Genomic DNA, 26912 nt, shown 5'->3' with positions numbered 1-26912 from the left:
AGGATGCCTTAAAGTTAGTTTAGTTCATTTATTATGCACCCCATACCCATCTTGTGGGCGGTAGTGGAAAGGGTTGCAGAGGCACATAATGGGCTCAGGGACTGAACCCAACAATTCATTTAGCTAAGCAAGTTACAATCTTGATGAGCTAGTTACAAAATTCAGTATAAGTCGTCACATCAACAATAGGTTCGAGATCGATCACAAGTACAGTTTCTAAATTAAGCAACTGACATATGTGGAGAGCTAGTGTCACAATTGATATGTTTGTCCTGCACACCGCTCCCCATCCAGTGGGCAGCGGTGGATAGGTTACAATCACTTAGTTACTACTTACAGTTAGCAAACTGGGGATATTTGGCTAAAATTTCTGGTACCAGATCATTTTGAATGAAATATTGACACATCGTTGGTACATTGGTTATAGAATTGTCTCTGAATTCACTATCACATAGTGACGAAGGGGTGTGCAAATAATTTTGTTGACAGTTAACATTTGGTCAGGTCTACATCGGCAGATAATGAGAATTCCCAGAAATACTTGTAACCGAGTCTAAGCCGAGCAGTAGTAACATCTAGAAGTCTGCTGATTTTATTGGATGAACCATAGATGTGTGGCTCCTTTTGCATAATAGTATTGAACGAAAGTTAATCTCCCCAAACACTTTCGCGTTTTGGGCAAGTTACCCCTCCACTCTCTCCATTTTTGTTTGGACATTCCCAGGTAGTGCGCGGAAATACTGAAAAGTGTATACTCTTTTCAACTTTGTCACCTTAATTCTCGTCCTATGTCTTTCATTTTGGTATCAATGCGTTCGCAATAGAATTCCCAACAGAACTATGTGCATATAATGTCAAAGACAGCAGCGCGCTCCACCCGCCGACAAGATGAATGTAGGCCAAGGGTACCAGAAAAAGAAAGCTGAGCCACCCTCAGGCAACTCTCATTACATTAGAGAGCGTGATAATACTGAAAAGTGTATACCCTTTTCAACTTTGTTACCTCAATTCTCATCCTAGTTTTTTCAATTTGGCATCAATGTGTTCGCAATAGAATTCTCTACAGGACTAAAGGCATATAAACTCCAAAAGCCCGGCTTACCATCCGCAACAAACAGAGTAAGCGAGAGTGTGTTACCAGGGAGCGCACAAGAGCGATAAAATGTATACACTCTTTTCATTTTGGTCACCCCAATTGTCATCCTAGGTCTTTCATTTTGGTATCAATGTGTTAGCAATAGAATTATCTACAGGTTTAAATGCATATAAACTCCAAAAGCAAGGTGTACCATCCGCACAAAACAGAGAAAGTGAGAGAAAGTAACCCGGGAGCACTCTAGTGCAATGTAATGTGAACACTCTTTTCACTTTGGTTACCTCAATTCTCGTCATATGTCTTTCATTTTGGTATCAATGTGTTCGCAATTGTATCTGCTGGCATTTTACCCTTTGCTTGGATCTGAAGGGTTTTAGGCTCACCACGATGCAATCTGATAGTACCACAGGTGTATATACCTATCTTCAAGCAGCAATTCACTCATTCAAACCGACTTATAATAGTTATCCATATATAAATGGTAATCTTTGTTCTACCTGTTAACCTGTCATATGAAGAAAGACCTACCAACCTAACCCCCAAAATGTCAATCCATATCTTTTATTTTAAACAATGCTGTTTTGTTGACCAAATTGTATTTTTACTCTTTTTCTGTCATGTTTCTCCCACCCCTGTTTTTTCCCTTTTTTCTTATTTTTTCTCAACATAATTCATACTTTAATTATGCGGATCAGGACATCACCTGATCAAACACATCAAACATCGTTTGACCACCATCAAACACACACATTTCGTGTGTGTTTGACGCTCACTGATATGTACCAGCGTTGTTTTATATATGGTGCTATTCTATCTTACGCTTTGTTGCTCTTTTTTACCTACGGGCTCATAGAACATTCTATTGCGAAAACATTGGCACAAAAATGAATGACGTACATACAATAATAATGTCAGGACAGTGATATAATTATAAACTTTCAAAGCACTGTATCGCCCATGTGTCGTCTTGTCACCAATACTGGGTAACAGTTCCGCCACTTCCCACACTCTTGCGGGTGGGCAGCGACCATTATTCTACGTTTATATTCATATCACCGTGTTGGGAATTTCATTGCGAGTACATTGATACCAAAATTAACGCTGTAGGACAAGTGTGGAAGTGATAACAATCCCAAGAGTAAAAACATTTTGTTGCTCTTGGGCACTCACGGCGAGTCATCTACGTAGGTATTTATTGGGTGCTGGTATTCATATAACTTTTGGTGACCGTTTTTGCTGATTTTCTTCTAGAGAATGTTATTGCGAACACGTTGGTACCAAAATGAAATACATAGCTCGAGAACTAAGGTCAGGAGAGTAAAAAGAGTATACACATTTTTGTTTTGACGCTTAATTAAGGTTATTGTGAGTACTCATCGCCTGCCTAGAAACTGGAACTAGTAATTCCATCTATCATACATATCATACAAGAGGAGCCACACATCTATGGATCATCCAATAAAATCAGCAGACTTCTAGATGTTACTACTGCTCGGCTTAGACTCGGTTACAAGTATCTCTGGGAATTCTCATTATCTGCTGATGTAGACCTGACCAAATGTAAACTGTGTCAACAAAATTATTCGCACACCCTCCGTCACTATGTGATGGAGTGCGAAAAGATACATGAATTTAGAGACAATTCTATAACCAATGTTCCAGCGATGTGTCAATATTTCATTCAAAATGATCTGCTACCAGAAATTTTAGCCAAATATCCCCAGTTTGCTAACTGTAGATAACAACTAAGTGATTGTAACCTATCCACCGCTGCCCACTGGATGGGGGACGGTGTGCAGGACAAACATATAAATTTTGATACTAGCTCTCCACATATGTCAGTTGCTTAATTTAGAACCTGTACTTGAGGTCGATCTCGAACCCATTGTTGATGTGATGACTTATATTGAATTTTGTAACTAGCTCATCAAGATTGTAACTTGCTTAGCTAAATGAATTGTGGGGTTCAGTCCCTGAGCCCATTATGTGCCTCTGTAACCCTTTCCACAACCGCCCACAAGATGGGTATGGGGTGCATAATGGGGTGGGGTGTCTTGGCCAAACGTGCCACATCAAAACCACAAGTTGACATTGAATGTGAATTAACAATGAGACAAGTAAGATTTATACTAATACATTTATACTAACTCTGTTGAGCGTTGACCATTTATACATCAAATCTGTTGATGTGAGCACTTTAGTTTAGTCTGCCGTTTAAAGAAAAAAAGAGCATATCAATGGTATATCACAGAAAACGAATTTATCATAAACTCATGTATTTGTCTTATCATATTGAACTGCATTCATATTTTTAATATATAACAATATGAATATACAAATTTCTGTAAATCCCCTACCTTGTTGGAATCTGTGGAAATGAATGAGCAAATGTGCTGGCTGAAGGCGCTGAAGGAAACCACATTGGTTTCATTTTGGATACAAATGTCCATGGAAATTCAAAATGGAAACTAATTATATAGTTGAAACTGCAGAGACGAGTTTAAGAATCTGTGTTGAGAGTGATGGACACAGCCTTCACAATTATACTTCAGAGAATGTAAACATCTAAGAGTCATTAGAAATATGTGTAGAATAATAAACCCTACATTGTTTGAGTTAGGGAAAACACCATTTGTGATATATAGATACTATAGCTGTTCCTAAAGATTCACCCTTTTTTGCACCAGCAAGATAACATATAAGATTTTAAGAGTTGACGAATGTTAATATTCTTGTTTGATAAACTGTGAACTTGAGACATAGTTAATAAGAACATATTAACACAACAAAATGTTTTCAAAATCCTTAACACCACTTTCCAGCAACTTATATAATTTATATAAATTATTTTAGAGAATAATACATAAATTATATATTTAAACATGATATAGTGTTTAGTGGAATGTATAAGGAGTCAAATTGTGTTAAAAAGAGCAATTTTTAGAAAATTTGGAAAAATACTTTTTTCTGTTCAAATTATAACTAAATGGATTATAAAGGTTTCACTCAGCCAATATATATCATTCACAATTTATTAATGAATTTTACAAAAAAACACCATAAATTTTATATTTAAACATGTAAAAACTATTTGTTTTACATTTGGAAGAAAATAATTGTAGAAAAACAATTTATAATTAAACCTTTGTGTTTGGATTTTTTGAGTAAAAGTTTCTCAAAGGCTCTCCTGCACCATTCTCAATGCAAATCATTCCCACACCTATGGCAAGAGATAGGCGAACGTTGTGTAGATGATTTGTGTTTGCTGGGCACCCGCCGCCACCCGCCACCCACCACCAGCCGCCACCCGCCACCACCCACCACCAGCCGCCACCCGCCACCACCCACCACCAGCCGCCACCCGCCACCCACCACCAGCCGCCACCCGCCGCCACCCACCGCCACCCACCACCAGCCGCCACCCGCCGCCACCCGCCACCCACCACCAGCCGCCACCCACCACCAGCCCCCACCCGCCACCACCCACCACCAGCCGCCACCCGCCACCACCCACCACCCGCCGCCACCCGCCACCCACCACCAGCCGCCACCCGCCACCACCCACCACCAGCCGCCACCCACCACCAGCTGCCACCCGCCACCACCCACCACCAGCCGCCACCCACCACCAGCCGCCACCCACCACCAGCCGCCACCCACCGCCACCCACCACCAGCCGCCACCACCCGCCACCCACCACCAGCCGCCACCCACCACCAGCCGCCACCCACCACCAGCCGCCACCCGCCACCACCCACCACCAGCCGCCACCCGCCACCACCCACCACCACCCACCACCAGCCGCCACCACCCACCACCAGCCGCCACCCGCCACCACCCACCACCAGCCGCCACCCGCCACCCACCACCAGCCGCCACCCGCCGCCACCCACCGCCACCCACCACCAGCCGCCACCCGCCGCCACCCACCACCAGCCGCCACCCACCACCAGCCGCCACCCACCACCAGCCGCCACCCGCCACCACCAGCCGCCACCCGCCACCACCCACCACCACCCACCACCAGCCGCCACCACCCACCACCAGCCGCCACCCGCCACCACCCACCACCAGCCGCCACCCGCCACCACCCACCACCAGCCGCCGCCACCCTCCACCGCCACTCACCACCCGCCGCCACCACCCACCACCCGCCGCCACCCGCCACCCACCACCAGCCGCCACCCGCCACCACCCACCACCAGCCGCCACCCGCCACCACCCACCACCAGCCGCCACCCGCCACCACCCACCACCAGCCGCCACCCGCCACCACCCACCACCAGCCGCCACCCGCCACCACCCGCCACCACCCGCCACCCGCCACCAGCCACCGCCACCCACCACCGCCACTCACCACCCGCCGCCACCACCCACCACCAGCCGCCACCCGCCACCAGCCACCACCAGCCGCCACCTGCCACCACCCACCACCAGCCGCCACCCGCCGCCACCCGCCACCCACCACCAGCCGCCACCCGCCGCCACCCGCCACCCACCAACAGCCGCCACCCACCACCAGCCGCCACCCGCTACCACCAGCCGCCACCTGCCACCACCCACCACCAGCCGCCAGCCGCCACCACCACCACCACCAGCCGCCATCACCGCTACCAGCTGCCACCACCACCAGCCGCCATCACCGCCACCAGCTGCCACCACCACCAGCCGCCACCTCCAGCCGCCACCACCGCCACCACCACCTGCCACCAGCCGCCACCACCGCCCGCTATCAGCCGTCACCGCCCGTTGCCACAGTCGTCACCGCAAGCCGCCACCGCCAGCCGCCACCAGCCCCCCCCCCACCGCCGATCGTCACCACCCACCACAGCCGCCGCCGCCGCCCGCCACCGCCCGCCACCGCCCGCCACCACCCACCACAGCCGCCACCACCCACCACCACCAGCCGCCGCCGCCACCCACCACCCGCCGCCACCACCACCAGCCGCCGCCGCCACCACCACCCACCACCACCGCCGCCACCACCACCACCACCAGCCGCCGCCGCCACCACCACCCACCACCACCGCCGCCACCACCACCCACCACCACCAGCCGCCGCCGCCACCACCACCCACCACCACCGCCGCCACCACCCTCCACCACCAGCCGCCGCCGCCACCACCACCCACCACCGCCGCCGCCATCACCCACCACCGCCAGCCGCCACCACTCATCACAGACGCCGCCACCCGCCACCGCCCGCCACCACCGCCAGACACAGCCGCCAGTGTCCGCCACCGCCGCCACTGTCCGCCACCGCCGCCACTGTCCGCCACCGCCGCCACTGTCCGCCACCGCCGTCACTGTCCGCCACCGCCGCCACTGTCCGCCACCGCCACCACTGTCCGCCCGCCGCCACCACTGTCCGCCCGCCGCCACCACTGTCCGCCCGCCGCCACCACTGTCCGCCCGCCGCCTCCACTGTCCGCCCGCCGCCTCCACTGTCCGCCCGCCGCCGCCACTATCCGCCACAGCCGCCACTGTCCGCCCGCCGCCACTGTCCGCCCGCCGCCACTGTCCGCCCGCCGCCACTGTCCGCCCGACGCCACTGTCCGCCCGCCGCCACTATCCGCCACCGCCGCCACTGTCCGCCCGCTGCCACTATCCGCCACCGCCACCACTGTCCGCCACCGCCACCACTGTCTGCCACCGCCACCACTGTCTGCCACCGCCACCACTGTCTGCCACCGCCACCACTGTCCGCCCGCCGCCACCACTGTCCGCCCGCCGCCACCACTGTCCGCCCGCCGCCACCACTGTCCGCCCGCCGCCACCACTGTCCGCCCGCCGCCACCACTGTCCGCCCGCCGCCACCACTGTCCGCCCGCCGCCTCCACTGTCCGCCCGCCGCCACCACTGTCCGCCCACCGCCGCCACTGTCCGCCCGCCGCCACCACTGTCCGCCCGCCGCCACCACTGTCCGCCCACCGCCGCCACTGTCCGCCCGCCGCCGCCACTGTCCGCCCGCCGCCGCCACTGTCCGCCCGCCGCCACTGTCCACCACCGCCGCCAAAGCCGCCACGGTCCGCCCGCCGCCACTATCCGCCACAGCCGCCACTGTCCGCCCGCCGCCACTGTCCGCCCGCCCGCCGCCACCATCCGCCACCGCCGCCACTGTCCGCCCGCCGCCACTATCCGCCACCGCCGCCACTGTCCGCCCGCCGCCACTGTCCGCCCGCCGCCGCCACTGTCCGCCCGCCGCCACTGTCCGCCCGCCGCCACTATCCGCCACCGCCGCCACTGTCCGCCACTCTCCGCCGTCCAGCCTCCCCTCTCTCCGTTAGTAAATAATTATAATTGTTAGTAAATAATAAAAGAAATATAAATTATTAGATTTTTTTTACCCTTAAATTGGTTTTAATATTTAAATTGAAAATAATAATATAATATAAAATATAATAAAAATAATATAATATAAAATATAATTTAATTTCAAGAAACTTAACTTTAAACAAAAAGATGTGAAAATGGTTCAGATTATTGGCTCAAACCTTTCATAAGAGATTCATATGAATGGATTATGAATGACTCATGTTAGGAGTGTAAAGTTGCCACAACATCTCAAATTAGTGTTAGATACATATGTCTTGGTTATAAGTTTTGGAAACCTATTTAAGTCCACACACAATATCGTATCTGATACGATAAAACAAACGTTTCCAATACTTTCAAATACTTTCTAGATATGTTGTGGCAACCTAAAATTGTTTGCTGGGATGTGATTTGGCCTTCAAATCTCAGAATTTCGCAAATTTTGCATTTTGAAGCAAGTTTTCTTACATTTTGTTTTGTACTAAATATCATCGAATTTAGCAATATTTTGACCTTTATCATCTCCTTTTCCTTTATGTGATTTAAACAAAATATCATCGAATTAGGCAATATTTTGCCGTTTTTCCACGTTTTTGTGAATTTTCAGTTTATTGTTATTAACTCATTAAATATAAGAGAAAAATTATGCAAACACATAATTGATCAGAAAATAACCTTAAATACTTCATTTTCAATCATCTTTTTGTTTCTCGGTAAAATACTGAGTAAGATATTGAAAAGGGGAGAAGTTCTGTCTTTATTGCATATATCGACGTTTCAGCCGGATTAGAGTGGTTTTACGTGTACATCTTCCATCGGTAATATAAACGGAAAATTAGGAACATTTTAGTTAATTCTAATGAAAACACATTAATTTTTATCATTTGTATTGGAAGCAACATCTTTATACGTCTTTTCTAGGGTCTAAAAAATACGAAACGTTGCTCTATGATTCGAAGTTAAAATCCTCAAATTTGGCATAATAATGACTTTTTTCACGTTTTTGATGTAGTTTGATATTACGTAAATATATTTATTTTTACCAATATTTCGATACTATTTCTTGTAGTATCACGATATGTGCTTTGGCCTTCAAATCTCAGATTTTCGAATAAAATTGCATTTTAAGCAAGTTTTCTTGCATTTTGTTTCGTACTAAAAATAATCGAATTCAGCAATATTTTGACGTTTATCATCCCCTTTTCCTTTATGTGATATAAACAAAATTTCATCGAATTAGGCAATATTTTGCTGTTTTTCTACGTTTTTGTCAGTTTTCACTTTATTGCTATTAATTCATTAAATATACGATAAAAATGATGCAAACACATAATTGATCAGAAAATAACCTTAAATACTTAATTTTCAATCATCTATTTGTTTTTCGTTAAAATACTGAGTAAGATATTGAAAAGGGGAGAAGTTCTGTTTTTATTGCATATATAGACGTTTCAGCCGGATTAGAGCGGTTTTACGTGTACATCTTCCATCGGTAATATAAACGGAAAATCAGGAACATTTTAGTTAATTCTAATGAAAACACATTGATTTTTATCATTTGCATTTGAAACAACATTGTCATATGTCTTTTCTTGGATCTAAATAATACGTAACCTCGCTCTATGATTTGAAGTTAAAGTCCTCAAATATGGTAATATAGTGACTTTTTTCATGTAGTGTGATTTTACGTATATATATTCGTTTTTACCAATATTTCGATACTACTTCATGTTTTCTAACAATATGTGATTTGGCCTTCAAATCTCAGAATTTCGCAAATTTTGCATTTTGAAGCAAGTCTTCTTACATTTTGTTTTGTACTAAATATCATCGAATTTAGCAATATTTTGACCTTTATCATCTCCTTTTCCTTTATGTGATTTAAACAAAATATCATCGAATTAGGCAATATTTGGCCGTTTTTCCACGTTTTTTTGAATTTTCAGTTTATTGTTATTAACTCATTAAATATAAGAGAAAAATTATGCAAACACATAATTGATCAGAAAATAACCTTAAATACTTCATTTTCAATCATCTTTTTGTTTCTCGGTAAAATACTGAGTAAGATATTAAAAAGGGGAGAAGTTCTGTCTTTATTGCATATATCGACGTTTCAGCCAGATTAGAGTGGTTTTACGTGTACATCTTCCATCGGTAATATAAACGGAAAATTAGGAACATTTTAGTTAATTCTAATGAAAACACATTGATTTTTATCATTTGTATTGGAAGCAACATCTTTATACGTCTTTTCTAGGGTCTAAAAAATACGAAACGTTGCTCTATGATTCGAAGTTAAAATCCTCAAATTTGGCATAATAATGACTTTTTTCACGTTTTTGATGTAGTTTGATATTACGTAAATATATTTATTTTTACCAATATTTCGATACTATTTCTTGTAGTATCACGATATGTGCTTTGGCCTTCAAATCTCAGATTTTCGAATAAAATTGCATTTTAAGCAAGTTTTCTTGCATTTTGTTTCGTACTAAAAATAATCGAATTCAGCAATATTTTGACGTTTATCATCCCCTTTTCCTTTATGTGATATAAACAAAATTTCATCGAATTAGGCAATATTTTGCTGTTTTTCTACGTTTTTGTGAGTTTTCACTTTATTGCTATTAATTCATTAAATATACGATAAAAATGATGCAAACACATAATTGATCAGAAAATAACCTTAAATACTTAATTTTCAATCATCTATTTGTTTTTCGTTAAAATACTGAGTAAGATATTGAAAAGGGGAGAAGTTCTGTTTTTATTGCATATATAGACGTTTCAGCCGGATTAGAGCGGTTTTACGTGTACATCTTCCATCGGTAATATAAACGGAAAATCAGGAACATTTTAGTTAATTCTAATGAAAACACATTGATTTTTATCATTTGCATTTGAAACAACATTGTCATATGTCTTTTCTTGGATCTAAATAATACGAAACCTCGCTCTATGATTTGAAGTTAAAGTCCTCAAATATGGTAATATAGTGACTTTTTTCATGTAGTGTGATTTTACGTATATATATTCGTTTTTACCAATATTTCGATACTACTTCATGTTTTCTAACAATATGTGATTTGGCCTTCAAATCTCAGAATTTCGCAAATTTTGCATTTTGAAGCAAGTCTTCTTACATTTTGTTTTGTACTAAATATCATCGAATTTAGCAATATTTTGACCTTTATCATCTCCTTTTCCTTTATGTGATTTAAACAAAATATCATCGAATTAGGCAATATTTGGCCGTTTTTCCACGTTTTTTTGAATTTTCAGTTTATTGTTATTAACTCATTAAATATAAGAGAAAAATTATGCAAACACATAATTGATCAGAAAATAACCTTAAATACTTCATTTTCAATCATCTTTTTGTTTCTCGGTAAAATACTGAGTAAGATATTGAAAAGGGGAGAAGTTCTGTCTTTATTGCATATATCGACGTTTCAGCCAGATTAGAGTGGTTTTACGTGTACATCTTCCATCGGTAATATAAACGGAAAATTAGGAACATTTTAGTTAATTCTAATGAAAACACATTGATTTTTATCATTTGTATTGGAAGCAACATCTTTATACGTCTTTTCTAGGGTCTAAAAAATACGAAACGTTGCTCTATGATTCGAAGTTAAAATCCTCAAATTTGGCATAATAATGACTTTTTTCACGTTTTTGATGTAGTTTGATATTACGTAAATATATTTATTTTTACCAATATTTCGATACTATTTCTTGTAGTATCACGATATGTGCTTTGGCCTTCAAATCTCAGATTTTCGAATAAAATTGCATTTTAAGCAAGTTTTCTTGCATTTTGTTTCGTACTAAAAATAATCGAATTCAGCAATATTTTGACGTTTATCATCCCCTTTTCCTTTATGTGATATAAACAAAATTTCATCGAATTAGGCAATATTTTGCTGTTTTTCTACGTTTTTGTGAGTTTTCACTTTATTGCTATTAATTCATTAAATATACGATAAAAATGATGCAAACACATAATTGATCAGAAAATAACCTTAAATACTTAATTTTCAATCATCTATTTGTTTTTCGTTAAAATACTGAGTAAGATATTGAAAAGGGGAGAAGTTCTGTTTTTATTGCATATATAGACGTTTCAGCCGGATTAGAGCGGTTTTACGTGTACATCTTCCATCGGTAATATAAACGGAAAATCAGGAACATTTTAGTTAATTCTAATGAAAACACATTGATTTTTATCATTTGCATTTGAAACAACATTGTCATATGTCTTTTCTTGGATCTAAATAATACGAAACCTCGCTCTATGATTTGAAGTTAAAATCCTCAAATATGGTAATATAGTGACTTTTTTCATGTAGTGTGATTTTACGTATATATATTCGTTTTTACCAATATTTCGATACTACTTCATGTTTTCTAACAATATGTGATTTGGCCTTCAAATCTCAGAATTTCGCAAATTTTGCATTTTGAAGCAAGTTTTCTTACATTTTGTTTTGTACTAAATATCATCGAATTTAGCAATATTTTGACCTTTATCATCTCCTTTTCCTTTATGTGATTTAAACAAAATATCATCGAATTAGGCAATATTTTGCCGTTTTTCCACGTTTTTGTGAATTTTCAGTTTATTGTTATTAACTCATTAAATATAAGAGAAAAATTATGCAAACACATAATTGATCAGAAAATAACCTTAAATACTTCATTTTCAATCATCTTTTTGTTTCTCGGTAAAATACTGAGTAAGATATTGAAAAGGGGAGAAGTTCTGTCTTTATTGCATATATCGACGTTTCAGCCGGATTAGAGTGGTTTTACGTGTACATCTTCCATCGGTAATATAAACGGAAAATTAGGAACATTTTAGTTAATTCTAATGAAAACACATTGATTTTTATCATTTGTATTGGAAGCAACATCTTTATACGTCTTTTCTAGGGTCAAAAAAATACGAAACTTTGCTCTATGATTCGAAGTTAAAATCCTCAAATTTGGCATAATAATGACTTTTTTCACGTTTTTGATGTAGTTTGATATTACGTAAATATATTTATTTTTACCAATATTTCGATACTATTTCTTGTAGTATCACGATATGTGCTTTGGCCTTCAAATCTCAGATTTTCGAATAAAATTGCATTTTAAGCAAGTTTTCTTGCATTTTGTTTCGTACTAAAAATAATCGAATTCAGCAATATTTTGACGTTTATCATCCCCTTTTCCTTTATGTGATATAAACAAAATTTCATCGAATTAGGCAATATTTTGCTGTTTTTCTACGTTTTTGTCAGTTTTCACTTTATTGCTATTAATTCATTAAATATACGATAAAAATGATGCAAACACATAATTGATCAGAAAATAACCTTAAATACTTAATTTTCAATCATCTATTTGTTTTTCGTTAAAATACTGAGTAAGATATTGAAAAGGGGAGAAGTTCTGTTTTTATTGCATATATAGACGTTTCAGCCGGATTAGAGCGGTTTTACGTGTACATCTTCCATCGGTAATATAAACGGAAAATCAGGAACATTTTAGTTAATTCTAATGAAAACACATTGATTTTTATCATTTGCATTTGAAACAACATTGTCATATGTCTTTTCTTGGATCTAAATAATACGAAACCTCGCTCTATGATTTGAAGTTAAAGTCCTCAAATATGGTAATATAGTGACTTTTTTCATGTAGTGTGATTTTACGTATATATATTCGTTTTTACCAATATTTCGATACTACTTCATGTTTTCTAACAATATGTGATTTGGCCTTCAAATCTCAGAATTTCGCAAATTTTGCATTTTGAAGCAAGTCTTCTTACATTTTGTTTTGTACTAAATATCATCGAATTTAGCAATATTTTGACCTTTATCATCTCCTTTTCCTTTATGTGATTTAAACAAAATATCATCGAATTAGGCAATATTTTGCCGTTTTTCCACGTTTTTGTGAATTTTCAGTTTATTGTTATTAACTCATTAAATATAAGAGAAAAATTATGCAAACACATAATTGATCAGAAAATAACCTTAAATACTTCATTTTCAATCATCTTTTTGTTTCTCGGTAAAATACTGAGTAAGATATTGAAAAGGGGAGAAGTTCTGTCTTTATTGCATATATCGACGTTTCAGCCGGATTAGAGTGGTTTTACGTGTACATCTTCCATCGGTAATATAAACGGAAAATTAGGAACATTTTAGTTAATTCTAATGAAAACACATTGATTTTTATCATTTGTATTGGAAGCAACATCTTTATACGTCTTTTCTAGGGTCTAAAAAATACGAAACGTTGCTCTATGATTCGAAGTTAAAATCCTCAAATTTGGCATAATAATGACTTTTTTCACGTTTTTGATGTAGTTTGATATTACGTAAATATATTTATTTTTACCAATATTTCGATACTATTTCTTGTAGTATCACGATATGTGCTTTGGCCTTCAAATCTCAGATTTTCGAATAAAATTGCATTTTAAGCAAGTTTTCTTGCATTTTGTTTCGTACTAAAAATAATCGAATTCAGCAATATTTTGACGTTTATCATCCCCTTTTCCTTTATGTGATATAAACAAAATTTCATCGAATTAGGCAATATTTTGCTGTTTTTCTACGTTTTTGTCAGTTTTCACTTTATTGCTATTAATTCATTAAATATACGATAAAAATGATGCAAACACATAATTGATCAGAAAATAACCTTAAATACTTAATTTTCAATCATCTATTTGTTTTTCGTTAAAATACTGAGTAAGATATTGAAAAGGGGAGAAGTTCTGTTTTTATTGCATATATAGACGTTTCAGCCGGATTAGAGCGGTTTTACGTGTACATCTTCCATCGGTAATATAAACGGAAAATCAGGAACATTTTAGTTAATTCTAATGAAAACACATTGATTTTTATCATTTGCATTTGAAACAACATTGTCATATGTCTTTTCTTGGATCTAAATAATACGAAACCTCGCTCTATGATTTGAAGTTAAAGTCCTCAAATATGGTAATATAGTGACTTTTTTCATGTAGTGTGATTTTACGTATATATATTCGTTTTTACCAATATTTCGATACTACTTCATGTTTTCTAACAATATGTGATTTGGCCTTCAAATCTCAGAATTTCGCAAATTTTGCATTTTGAAGCAAGTCTTCTTACATTTTGTTTTGTACTAAATATCATCGAATTTAGCAATATTTTGACCTTTATCATCTCCTTTTCCTTTATGTGATTTAAACAAAATATCATCGAATTAGGCAATATTTTGCCGTTTTTCCACGTTTTTGTGAATTTTCAGTTTATTGTTATTAACTCATTAAATATAAGAGAAAAATTATGCAAACACATAATTGATCAGAAAATAACCTTAAATACTTCATTTTCAATCATCTTTTTGTTTCTCGGTAAAATACTGAGTAAGATATTGAAAAGGGGAGAAGTTCTGTCTTTATTGCATATATCGACGTTTCAGCCAGATTAGAGTGGTTTTACGTGTACATCTTCCATCGGTAATATAAACGGAAAATTAGGAACATTTTAGTTAATTCTAATGAAAACACATTGATTTTTATCATTTGTATTGGAAGCAACATCTTTATACGTCTTTTCTAGGGTCTAAAAAATACGAAACGTTGCTCTATGATTCGAAGTTAAAATCCTCAAATTTGGCATAATAATGACTTTTTTCACGTTTTTGATGTAGTTTGATATTACGTAAATATATTTATTTTTACCAATATTTCGATACTATTTCTTGTAGTATCACGATATGTGCTTTGGCCTTCAAATCTCAGATTTTCGAATAAAATTGCATTTTAAGCAAGTTTTCTTGCATTTTGTTTCGTACTAAAAATAATCGAATTCAGCAATATTTTGACGTTTATCATCCCCTTTTCCTTTATGTGATATAAACAAAATTTCATCGAATTAGGCATTATTTTGCTGTTTTTCTACGTTTTTGTGAGTTTTCACTTTATTGCTATTAATTCATTAAATATACGATAAAAATGATGCAAACACATAATTGATCAGAAAATAACCTTAAATACTTAATTTTCAATCATCTATTTGTTTTTCGTTAAAATACTGAGTAAGATATTGAAAAGGGGAGAAGTTCTGTTTTTATTGCATATATAGACGTTTCAGCCGGATTAGAGCGGTTTTACGTGTACATCTTCCATCGGTAATATAAACGGAAAATCAGGAACATTTTAGTTAATTCTAATGAAAACACATTGATTTTTATCATTTGCATTTGAAACAACATTGTCATATGTCTTTTCTTGGATCTAAATAATACGAAACCTCGCTCTATGATTTGAAGTTAAAATCCTCAAATATGGTAATATAGTGACTTTTTTCATGTAGTGTGATTTTACGTATATATATTCGTTTTTACCAATATTTCGATACTACTTCATGTTTTCTAACAATATGTGATTTGGCCTTCAAATCTCAGAATTTCGCAAATTTTGCATTTTGAAGCAAGTTTTCTTACATTTTGTTTTGTACTAAATATCATCGAATTTAGCAATATTTTGACCTTTATCATCTTCTTTTCCTTTATGTGATTTAAACAAAATATCATCGAATTAGGCAATATTTTGCCGTTTTTCCACGTTTTTGTGAATTTTCAGTTTATTGTTATTAACTCATTAAATATAAGATAAAAATTATGCAAACACATAATTGATCAGAAAATAACCTTAAATACTTCATTTTCAATCATCTTTTTGTTTCTCGGTAAAATACTGAGTAAGATATTGAAAAGGGGAGAAGTTCTGTCTTTATTGCATATATCGACGTTTCAGCCGGATTAGAGTGGTTTTACGTGTACATCTTCCATCGGTAATATAAACGGAAAATTAGGAACATTTTAGTTAATTCTAATGAAACACATTGATTTTTATCATTTGTATTGGAAGCAACATCTTTATACGTCTTTTCTAGGGTCTAAAAAATACGAAACGTTGCTCTATGATTCGAAGTTAAAATCCTCAAATTTGGCATAATAATGACTTTTTTCACGTTTTTGATGTAGTTTGATATTACGTAAATATATTTATTTTTACCAATATTTCGATACTATTTCTTGTAGTATCACGATATGTGCTTTGGCCTTCAAATCTCAGATTTTCGAATAAAATTGCATTTTAAGCAAGTTTTCTTGCATTTTGTTTCGTACTAAAAATAATCGAATTCAGCAATATTTTGACGTTTATCATCCCCTTTTCCTTTATGTGATATAAACAAAATTTCATCGAATTAGGCAATATTTTGCTGTTTTTCTACGTTTTTGTCAGTTTTCACTTTATTGCTATTAATTCATTAAATATACGATAAAAATGATGCAAACACATAATTGATCAGAAAATAACCTTAAATACTTAATTTTCAATCATCTATTTGTTTTTCGTTAAAATACTGAGTAAGATATTGAAAAGGGGAGAAGTTCTGTTTTTATTGCATATATAGACGTTTCAGCCGGATTAGAGCGGTTTTACGTGTACATCTTCCATCGGTAATATAAACGGAAAATCAGGAACATTTTAGTTAATTCTAATGAAAACACATTGATTTTTATCATTTGCATTTGAAACAACATTGTCATATGTCTTTTCTTGGATCTAAATAATACGAAACCTCGCTCTATGATTTGAAGTTAAAGTCCTCAAATATGGTAATATAGTGACTTTTTTCATGTAGTGTGATTTTACGTATATATATTCGTTTTTACCAATATTTCGATACTACTTCATGTTTTCTAACAATATGTGATTTGGCCTTCAAATCTCAGAATTTCGCAAATTTTGCATTTTGAAGCAAGTCTTCTTACATTTTGTTTTGTACTAAATATCATCGAATTTAGCAATATTTTGACCTTTATCATCTCCTTTTCCTTTATGTGATTTAAACAAAATATCATCGAATTAGGCAATATTTTGCCGTTTTTCCACGTTTTTGTGAATTTTCAGTTTATTGTTATTAACTCATTAAATATAAGAGAAAAATTATGCAAACACATAATTGATCAGAAAATAACCTTAAATACTTCATTTTCAATCATCTTTTTGTTTCTCGGTAAAATACTGAGTAAGATATTGAAAAGGGGAGAAGTTCTGTCTTTATTGCATATATCGACGTTTCAGCCAGATTAGAGTGGTTTTACGTGTACATCTTCCATCGGTAATATAAACGAAAAATTAGGAACATTTTAGTTAATTCTAATGAAAACACATTGATTTTTATCATTTGTATTGGAAGCAACATCTTTATACGTCTTTTCTAGGGTCTAAAAAATACGAAACGTTGCTCTATGATTCGAAGTTAAAATCCTCAAATTTGGCATAATAATGACTTTTTTCACGTTTTTGATGTAGTTTGATATTACGTAAATATATTTATTTTTACCAATATTTCGATACTATTTCTTGTAGTATCACGATATGTGCTTTGGCCTTCAAATCTCAGATTTTCGAATAAAATTGCATTTTAAGCAAGTTTTCTTGCATTTTGTTTCGTACTAAAAATAATCGAATTCAGCAATATTTTGACGTTTATCATCCCCTTTTCCTTTATGTGATATAAACAAAATTTCATCGAATTAGGCAATATTTTGCTGTTTTTCTACGTTTTTGTGAGTTTTCACTTTATTGCTATTAATTCATTAAATATACGATAAAAATGATGCAAACACATAATTGATCAGAAAATAACCTTAAATACTTAATTTTCAATCATCTATTTGTTTTTCGTTAAAATACTGAGTAAGATATTGAAAAGGGGAGAAGTTCTGTTTTTATTGCATATATAGACGTTTCAGCCGGATTAGAGCGGTTTTACGTGAACATCTTCCATCGGTAATATAAACGGAAAATCAGGAACATTTTAGTTAATTCTAATGAAAACACATTGATTTTTATCATTTGCATTTGAAACAACATTGTCATATGTCTTTTCTTGGATCTAAATAATACGAAACCTCGCTCTATGATTTGAAGTTAAAATCCTCAAATATGGTAATATAGTGACTTTTTTCATGTAGTGTGATTTTACGTATATATATTCGTTTTTACCAATATTTCGATACTACTTCATGTTTTCTAACAATATGTGATTTGGCCTTCAAATCTCAGAATTTCGCAAATTTTGCATTTTGAAGCAAGTTTTCTTACATTTTGTTTTGTACTAAATATCATCGAATTTAGCAATATTTTGACCTTTATCATCTCCTTTTCCTTTATGTGATTTAAACAAAATATCATCGAATTAGGCAATATTTTGCCGTTTTTCCACGTTTTTGTGAATTTTCAGTTTATTGTTATTAACTCATTAAATATAAGAGAAAAATTATGCAAACACATAATTGATCAGAAAATAACCTTAAATACTTCATTTTCAATCATCTTTTTGTTTCTCGGTAAAATACTGAGTAAGATATTGAAAAGGGGAGAAGTTCTGTCTTTATTGCATATATCGACGTTTCAGCCGGATTAGAGTGGTTTTACGTGTACATCTTCCATCGGTAATATAAACGGAAAATTAGGAACATTTTAGTTAATTCTAATGAAAACACATTGATTTTTATCATTTGTATTGGAAGCAACATCTTTATACGTCTTTTCTAGGGTCTAAAAAAAACGAAACGTTGCTCTATGATTCGAAGTTAAAATCCTCAAATTTGGCATAATAATGACTTTTTTCACGTTTTTGATGTAGTTTGATATTACAATAATATATTTATTTTTACCAATATTTCGATACTATTTCTTGCAGTATCACGATATGTGCTTTGGCCTTCAAATCTCAGATTTTCGAATAAAATTGCATTTTAAGCAAGTTTTCTTGCATTTTGTTTCGTACTAAAAATAATCGAATTCAGCAATATTTTGACGTTTATCATCCCTTTTTCCTTTATGTGATATAAACAAAATTTCATCGAATTAGGCAATATTTTGCTGTTTTTCTACGTTTTTGTCAGTTTTCACTTTATTGCTATTAATTCATTAAATATACGATAAAAATGATGCAAACACATAATTGATCAGAAAATAACCTTAAATACTTAATTTTCAATCATCTATTTGTTTTTCGTTAAAATACTGAGTAAGATATTGAAAAGGGGAGAAGTTCTGTTTTTATTGCATATATAGACGTTTCAGCCGGATTAGAGCGGTTTTACGTGTACATCTTCCATCGGTAATATAAACGGAAAATCAGGAACATTTTAGTTAATTCTAATGAAAACACATTGATTTTTATCATTTGCATTTGAAACAACATTGTCATATGTCTTTTCTTGGATCTAAATAATACGAAACCTCGCTCTATGATTTGAAGTTAAAGTCCTCAAATATGGTAATATAGTGACTTTTTTCATGTAGTGTGATTTTACGTATATATATTCGTTTTTACCAATATTTCGATACTACTTCATGTTTTCTAACAATATGTGATTTGGCCTTCAAATCTCAGAATTTCGCAAATTTTGCATTTTGAAGCAAGTCTTCTTACATTTTGTTTTGTACTAAATATCATCGAATTTAGCAATATTTTGACCTTTATCATCTCCTTTTCCTTTATGTGATTTAAACAAAATATCATCGAATTAGGCAATATTTTGCCGTTTTTCCACGTTTTTGTGAATTTTCAGTTTATTGTTATTAACTCATTAAATATAAGATAAAAATTATGCAAACACATAATTGATCAGAAAATAACCTTAAATACTTCATTTTCAATCATCTTTTTGTTTCTCGGTAAAATACTGAGTAAGATATTGAAAAGGGGAGAAGTTCTGTCTTTATTGCATATATCGACGTTTCAGCCGGATTAGAGTGGTTTTACGTGTACATCTTCCATCGGTAATATAAACGGAAAATTAGGAACATTTTAGTTAATTCTAATGAAAACACATTGATTTTTATCATTTGTATTGGAAGCAACATCTTTATACGTCTTTTCTAGGGTCTAAAAAATACGAAACGTTGCTCTATGATTCGAAGTTAAAATCCTCAAATTTGGCATAATAATGACTTTTTTCACGTTTTTGATGTAGTTTGATATTACGTAAATATATTTATTTTTACCAATATTTCGATACTATTTCTTGTAGTATCACGATATGTGCTTTGGCCTTCAAATCTCAGATTTTCGAATAAAATTGCATTTTAAGCAAGTTTTCTTGCATTTTGTTTCGTACTAAAAATAATCGAATTCAGCAATATTTTGACGTTTATCATCCCCTTTTCCTTTATGTGATATAAACAAAATTTCATCGAATTAGGCAATATTTTGCTGTTTTTCTACGTTTTTGTCAGTTTTCACTTTATTGCTATTAATTCATTAAATATACGATAAAAATGATGCAAACACATAATTGATCAGAAAATAACCTTAAATACTTAATTTTCAATCATCTATTTGTTTTTCGTTAAAATACTGAGTAAGATATTGAAAAGGGGAGAAGTTCTGTTTTTATTGCATATATAGACGTTTCAGCCGGATTAGAGCGGTTTTACGTGTACATCTTCCATCGGTAATATAAACGGAAAATCAGGAACATTTTAGTTAATTCTAATGAAAACACATTGATTTTTATCATTTGCATTTGCAACAACATTGTCATATGTCTTTTCTTGGATCTAAATAATACGAAACCTCGCTCTATGATTTGAAGTTAAAGTCCTCAAATATGGTAATATAGTGACTTTTTTCATGTAGTGTGATTTTACGTATATATATTCGTTTTTACCAATATTTCGATACTACTTCATGTTTTCTAACAATATGTGATTTGGCCTTCAAATCTCAGAATTTCGCAAATTTTGCATTTTGAAGCAAGTCTTCTTACATTTTGTTTTGTACTAAATATCATCGAATTTAGCAATATTTTGACCTTTATCATCTCCTTTTCCTTTATGTGATTTAAACAAAATATCATCGAATTAGGCAATATTTTGCCGTTTTTCCACGTTTTTGTGAATTTTCAGTTTATTGTTATTAACTCATTAAATATAAGAGAAAAATTATGCAAACACATAATTGATCAGAAAATAACCTTAAATACTTCATTTTCAATCATCTTTTTGTTTCTCGGTAAAATACTGAGTAAGATATTGAAAAGGGGAGAAGTTCTGTCTTTATTGCATATATCGACGTTTCAGCCAGATTAGAGTGGTTTTACGTGTACATCTTCCATCGGTAATATAAACGAAAAATTAGGAACATTTTAGTTAATTCTAATGAAAACACATTGATTTTTATCATTTGTATTGGAAGCAACATCTTTATACGTCTTTTCTAGGGTCTAAAAAATACGAAACGTTGCTCTATGATTCGAAGTTAAAATCCTCAAATTTGGCATAATAATGACTTTTTTCACGTTTTTGATGTAGTTTGATATTACGTAAATATATTTATTTTTACCAATATTTCGATACTATTTCTTGTAGTATCACGATATGTGCTTTGGCCTTCAAATCTCAGATTTTCGAATAAAATTGCATTTTAAGCAAGTTTTCTTGCATTTTGTTTCGTACTAAAAATAATCGAATTCAGCAATATTTTGACGTTTATCATCCCCTTTTCCTTTATGTGATATAAACAAAATTTCATCGAATTAGGCAATATTTTGCTGTTTTTCTACGTTTTTGTGAGTTTTCACTTTATTGCTATTAATTCATTAAATATACGATAAAAATGATGCAAACACATAATTGATCAGAAAATAACCTTAAATACTTAATTTTCAATCATCTATTTGTTTTTCGTTAAAATACTGAGTAAGATATTGAAAAGGGGAGAAGTTCTGTTTTTATTGCATATATAGACGTTTCAGCCGGATTAGAGCGGTTTTACGTGTACATCTTCCATCGGTAATATAAACGGAAAATCAGGAACATTTTAGTTAATTCTAATGAAAACACATTGATTTTTATCATTTGCATTTGAAACAACATTGTCATATGTCTTTTCTTGGATCTAAATAATACGAAACCTCGCTCTATGATTTGAAGTTAAAATCCTCAAATATGGTAATATAGTGACTTTTTTCATGTAGTGTGATTTTACGTATATATATTCGTTTTTACCAATATTTCGATACTACTTCATGTTTTCTAACAATATGTGATTTGGCCTTCAAATCTCAGAATTTCGCAAATTTTGCATTTTGAAGCAAGTTTTCTTACATTTTGTTTTGTACTAAATATCATCGAATTTAGCAATATTTTGACCTTTATCATCTCCTTTTCCTTTATGTGATTTAAACAAAATATCATCGAATTAGGCAATATTTTGCCGTTTTTCCACGTTTTTGTGAATTTTCAGTTTATTGTTATTAACTCATTAAATATAAGAGAAAAATTATGCAAACACATAATTGATCAGAAAATAACCTTAAATACTTCATTTTCAATCATCTTTTTGTTTCTCGGTAAAATACTGAGTAAGATATTGAAAAGGGGAGAAGTTCTGTCTTTATTGCATATATCGACGTTTCAGCCGGATTAGAGTGGTTTTACGTGTACATCTTCCATCGGTAATATAAACGGAAAATTAGGAACATTTTAGTTAATTCTAATGAAAACACATTGATTTTTATCATTTGTATTGGAAGCAACATCTTTATACGTCTTTTCTAGGGTCTAAAAAATACGAAACGTTGCTCTATGATTCGAAGTTAAAATCCTCAAATTTGGCATAATAATGACTTTTTTCACGTTTTTGATGTAGTTTGATATTACGTAAATATATTTATTTTTACCAATATTTCGATACTATTTCTTGTAGTATCACGATATGTGCTTTGGCCTTCAAATCTCAGATTTTCGAATAAAATTGCATTTTAAGCAAGTTTTCTTGCATTTTGTTTCGTACTAAAAATAATCGAATTCAGCAATATTTTGACGTTTATCATCCCCTTTTCCTTTATGTGATATAAACAAAATTTCATCGAATTAGGCAATATTTTGCTGTTTTTCTACGTTTTTGTCAGTTTTCACTTTATTGCTATTAATTCATTAAATATACGATAAAAATGATGCAAACACATAATTGATCAGAAAATAACCTTAAATACTTAATTTTCAATCATCTATTTGTTTTTCGTTAAAATACTGAGTAAGATATTGAAAAGGGGAGAAGTTCTGTTTTTATTGCATATATAGACGTTTCAGCCGGATTAGAGCGGTTTTACGTGTACATCTTCCATCGGTAATATAAACGGAAAATCAGGAACATTTTAGTTAATTCTAATGAAAACACATTGATTTTTATCATTTGCATTTGAAACAACATTGTCATATGTCTTTTCTTGGATCTAAATAATACGAAACCTCGCTCTATGATTTGAAGTTAAAGTCCTCAAATATGGTAATATAGTGACTTTTTTCATGTAGTGTGATTTTACGTATATATATTCGTTTTTACCAATATTTCGATACTACTTCATGTTTTCTAACAATATGTGATTTGGCCTTCAAATCTCAGAATTTCGCAAATTTTGCATTTTGAAGCAAGTCTTCTTACATTTTGTTTTGTACTAAATATCATCGAATTTAGCAATATTTTGACCTTTATCATCTCCTTTTCCTTTATGTGATTTAAACAAAATATCATCGAATTAGGCAATATTTTGCCGTTTTTCCACGTTTTTGTGAATTTTCAGTTTATTGTTATTAACTCATTAAATATAAGAGAAAAATTATGCAAACACATAATTGATCAGAAAATAACCTTAAATACTTCATTTTCAATCATCTTTTTGTTTCTCGGTAAAATACTGAGTAAGATATTGAAAAGGGGAGAAGTTCTGTCTTTATTGCATATATCGACGTTTCAGCCAGATTAGAGTGGTTTTACGTGTACATCTTCCATCGGTAATATAAACGAAAAATTAGGAACATTTTAGTTAATTCTAATGAAAACACATTGATTTTTATCATTTGTATTGGAAGCAACATCTTTATACGTCTTTTCTAGGGTCTAAAAAATACGAAACGTTGCTCTATGATTCGAAGTTAAAATCCTCAAATTTGGCATAATAATGACTTTTTTCACGTTTTTGATGTAGTTTGATATTACGTAAATATATTTATTTTTACCAATATTTCGATACTATTTCTTGTAGTATCACGATATGTGCTTTGGCCTTCAAATCTCAGATTTTCGAATAAAATTGCATTTTAAGCAAGTTTTCTTGCATTTTGTTTCGTACTAAAAATAATCGAATTCAGCAATATTTTGACGTTTATCATCCCCTTTTCCTTTATGTGATATAAACAAAATTTCATCGAATTAGGCAATATTTTGCTGTTTTTCTACGTTTTTGTGAGTTTTCACTTTATTGCTATTAATTCATTAAATATACGATAAAAATGATGCAAACACATAATTGATCAGAAAATAACCTTAAATACTTAATTTTCAATCATCTATTTGTTTTTCGTTAAAATACTGAGTAAGATATTGAAAAGGGGAGAAGTTCTGTTTTTATTGCATATATAGACGTTTCAGCTGGATTAGAGCGGTTTTACGTGTACATCTTCCATCGGTAATATAAACGGAAAATCAGGAACATTTTAGTTAATTCTAATGAAAACACATTGATTTTTATCATTTGCATTTGAAACAACATTGTCATATGTCTTTTCTTGGATCTAAATAATACGAAACCTCGCTCTATGATTTGAAGTTAAAATCCTCAAATATGGTAATATAGTGACTTTTTTCATGTAGTGTGATTTTACGTATATATATTCGTTTTTACCAATATTTCGATACTACTTCATGTTTTCTAACAATATGTGATTTGGCCTTCAAATCTCAGAATTTCGCAAATTTTGCATTTTGAAGCAAGTTTTCTTACATTTTGTTTTGTACTAAATATCATCGAATTTAGCAATATTTTGACCTTTATCATCTCCTTTTCCTTTATGTGATTTAAACAAAATATCATCGAATTAGGCAATATTTTGCCGTTTTTCCACGTTTTTGTGAATTTTCAGTTTATTGTTATTAACTCATTAAATATAAGAGAAAAATTATGCAAACACATAATTGATCAGAAAATAACCTTAAATACTTCATTTTCAATCATCTTTTTGTTTCTCGGTAAAATACTGAGTAAGATATTGAAAAGGGGAGAAGTTCTGTCTTTATTGCATATATCGACGTTTCAGCCGGATTAGAGTGGTTTTACGTGTACATCTTCCATCGGTAATATAAACGGAAAATTAGGAACATTTTAGTTAATTCTAATGAAAACACATTGATTTTTATCATTTGTATTGGAAGCAACATCTTTATACGTCTTTTCTAGGGTCTAAAAAATACGAAACGTTGCTCTATGATTCGAAGTTAAAATCCTCAAATTTGGCATAATAATGACTTTTTTCACGTTTTTGATGTAGTTTGATATTACGTAAATATATTTATTTTTACCAATATTTCGATACTATTTCTTGTAGTATCACGATATGTGCTTTGGCCTTCAAATCTCAGATTTTCGAATAAAATTGCATTTTAAGCAAGTTTTCTTGCATTTTGTTTCGTACTAAAAATAATCGAATTCAGCAATATTTTGACGTTTATCATCCCCTTTTCCTTTATGTGATATAAACAAAATTTCATCGAATTAGGCAATATTTTGCTGTTTTTCTACGTTTTTGTCAGTTTTCACTTTATTGCTATTAATTCATTAAATATACGATAAAAATGATGCAAACACATAATTGATCAGAAAATAACCTTAAATACTTAATTTTCAATCATCTATTTGTTTTTCGTTAAAATACTGAGTAAGATATTGAAAAGGGGAGAAGTTCTGTTTTTATTGCATATATAGACGTTTCAGCCGGATTAGAGCGGTTTTACGTGTACATCTTCCATCGGTAATATAAACGGAAAATCAGGAACATTTTAGTTAATTCTAATGAAAACACATTGATTTTTATCATTTGCATTTGAAACAACATTGTCATATGTCTTTTCTTGGATCTAAATAATACGAAACCTCGCTCTATGATTTGAAGTTAAAGTCCTCAAATATGGTAATATAGTGACTTTTTTCATGTAGTGTGATTTTACGTATATATATTCGTTTTTACCAATATTTCGATACTACTTCATGTTTTCTAACAATATGTGATTTGGCCTTCAAATCTCAGAATTTCGCAAATTTTGCATTTTGAAGCAAGTCTTCTTACATTTTGTTTTGTACTAAATATCATCGAATTTAGCAATATTTTGACCTTTATCATCTCCTTTTCCTTTATGTGATTTAAACAAAATATCATCGAATTAGGCAATATTTTGCCGTTTTTCCACGTTTTTGTGAATTTTCAGTTTATTGTTATTAACTCATTAAATATAAGAGAAAAATTATGCAAACACATAATTGATCAGAAAATAACCTTAAATACTTCATTTTCAATCATCTTTTTGTTTCTCGGTAAAATACTGAGTAAGATATTGAAAAGGGGAGAAGTTCTGTC

Source organism: Procambarus clarkii, chromosome 54, assembly GCF_040958095.1.
Source record: "Procambarus clarkii isolate CNS0578487 chromosome 54, FALCON_Pclarkii_2.0, whole genome shotgun sequence".
Taxonomy (NCBI): Eukaryota; Metazoa; Arthropoda; class Malacostraca; order Decapoda; family Cambaridae; genus Procambarus; species Procambarus clarkii.
The sequence above is the reverse complement of the archived record's forward strand: the minus strand, read 5'-3'. Positions refer to the sequence as shown.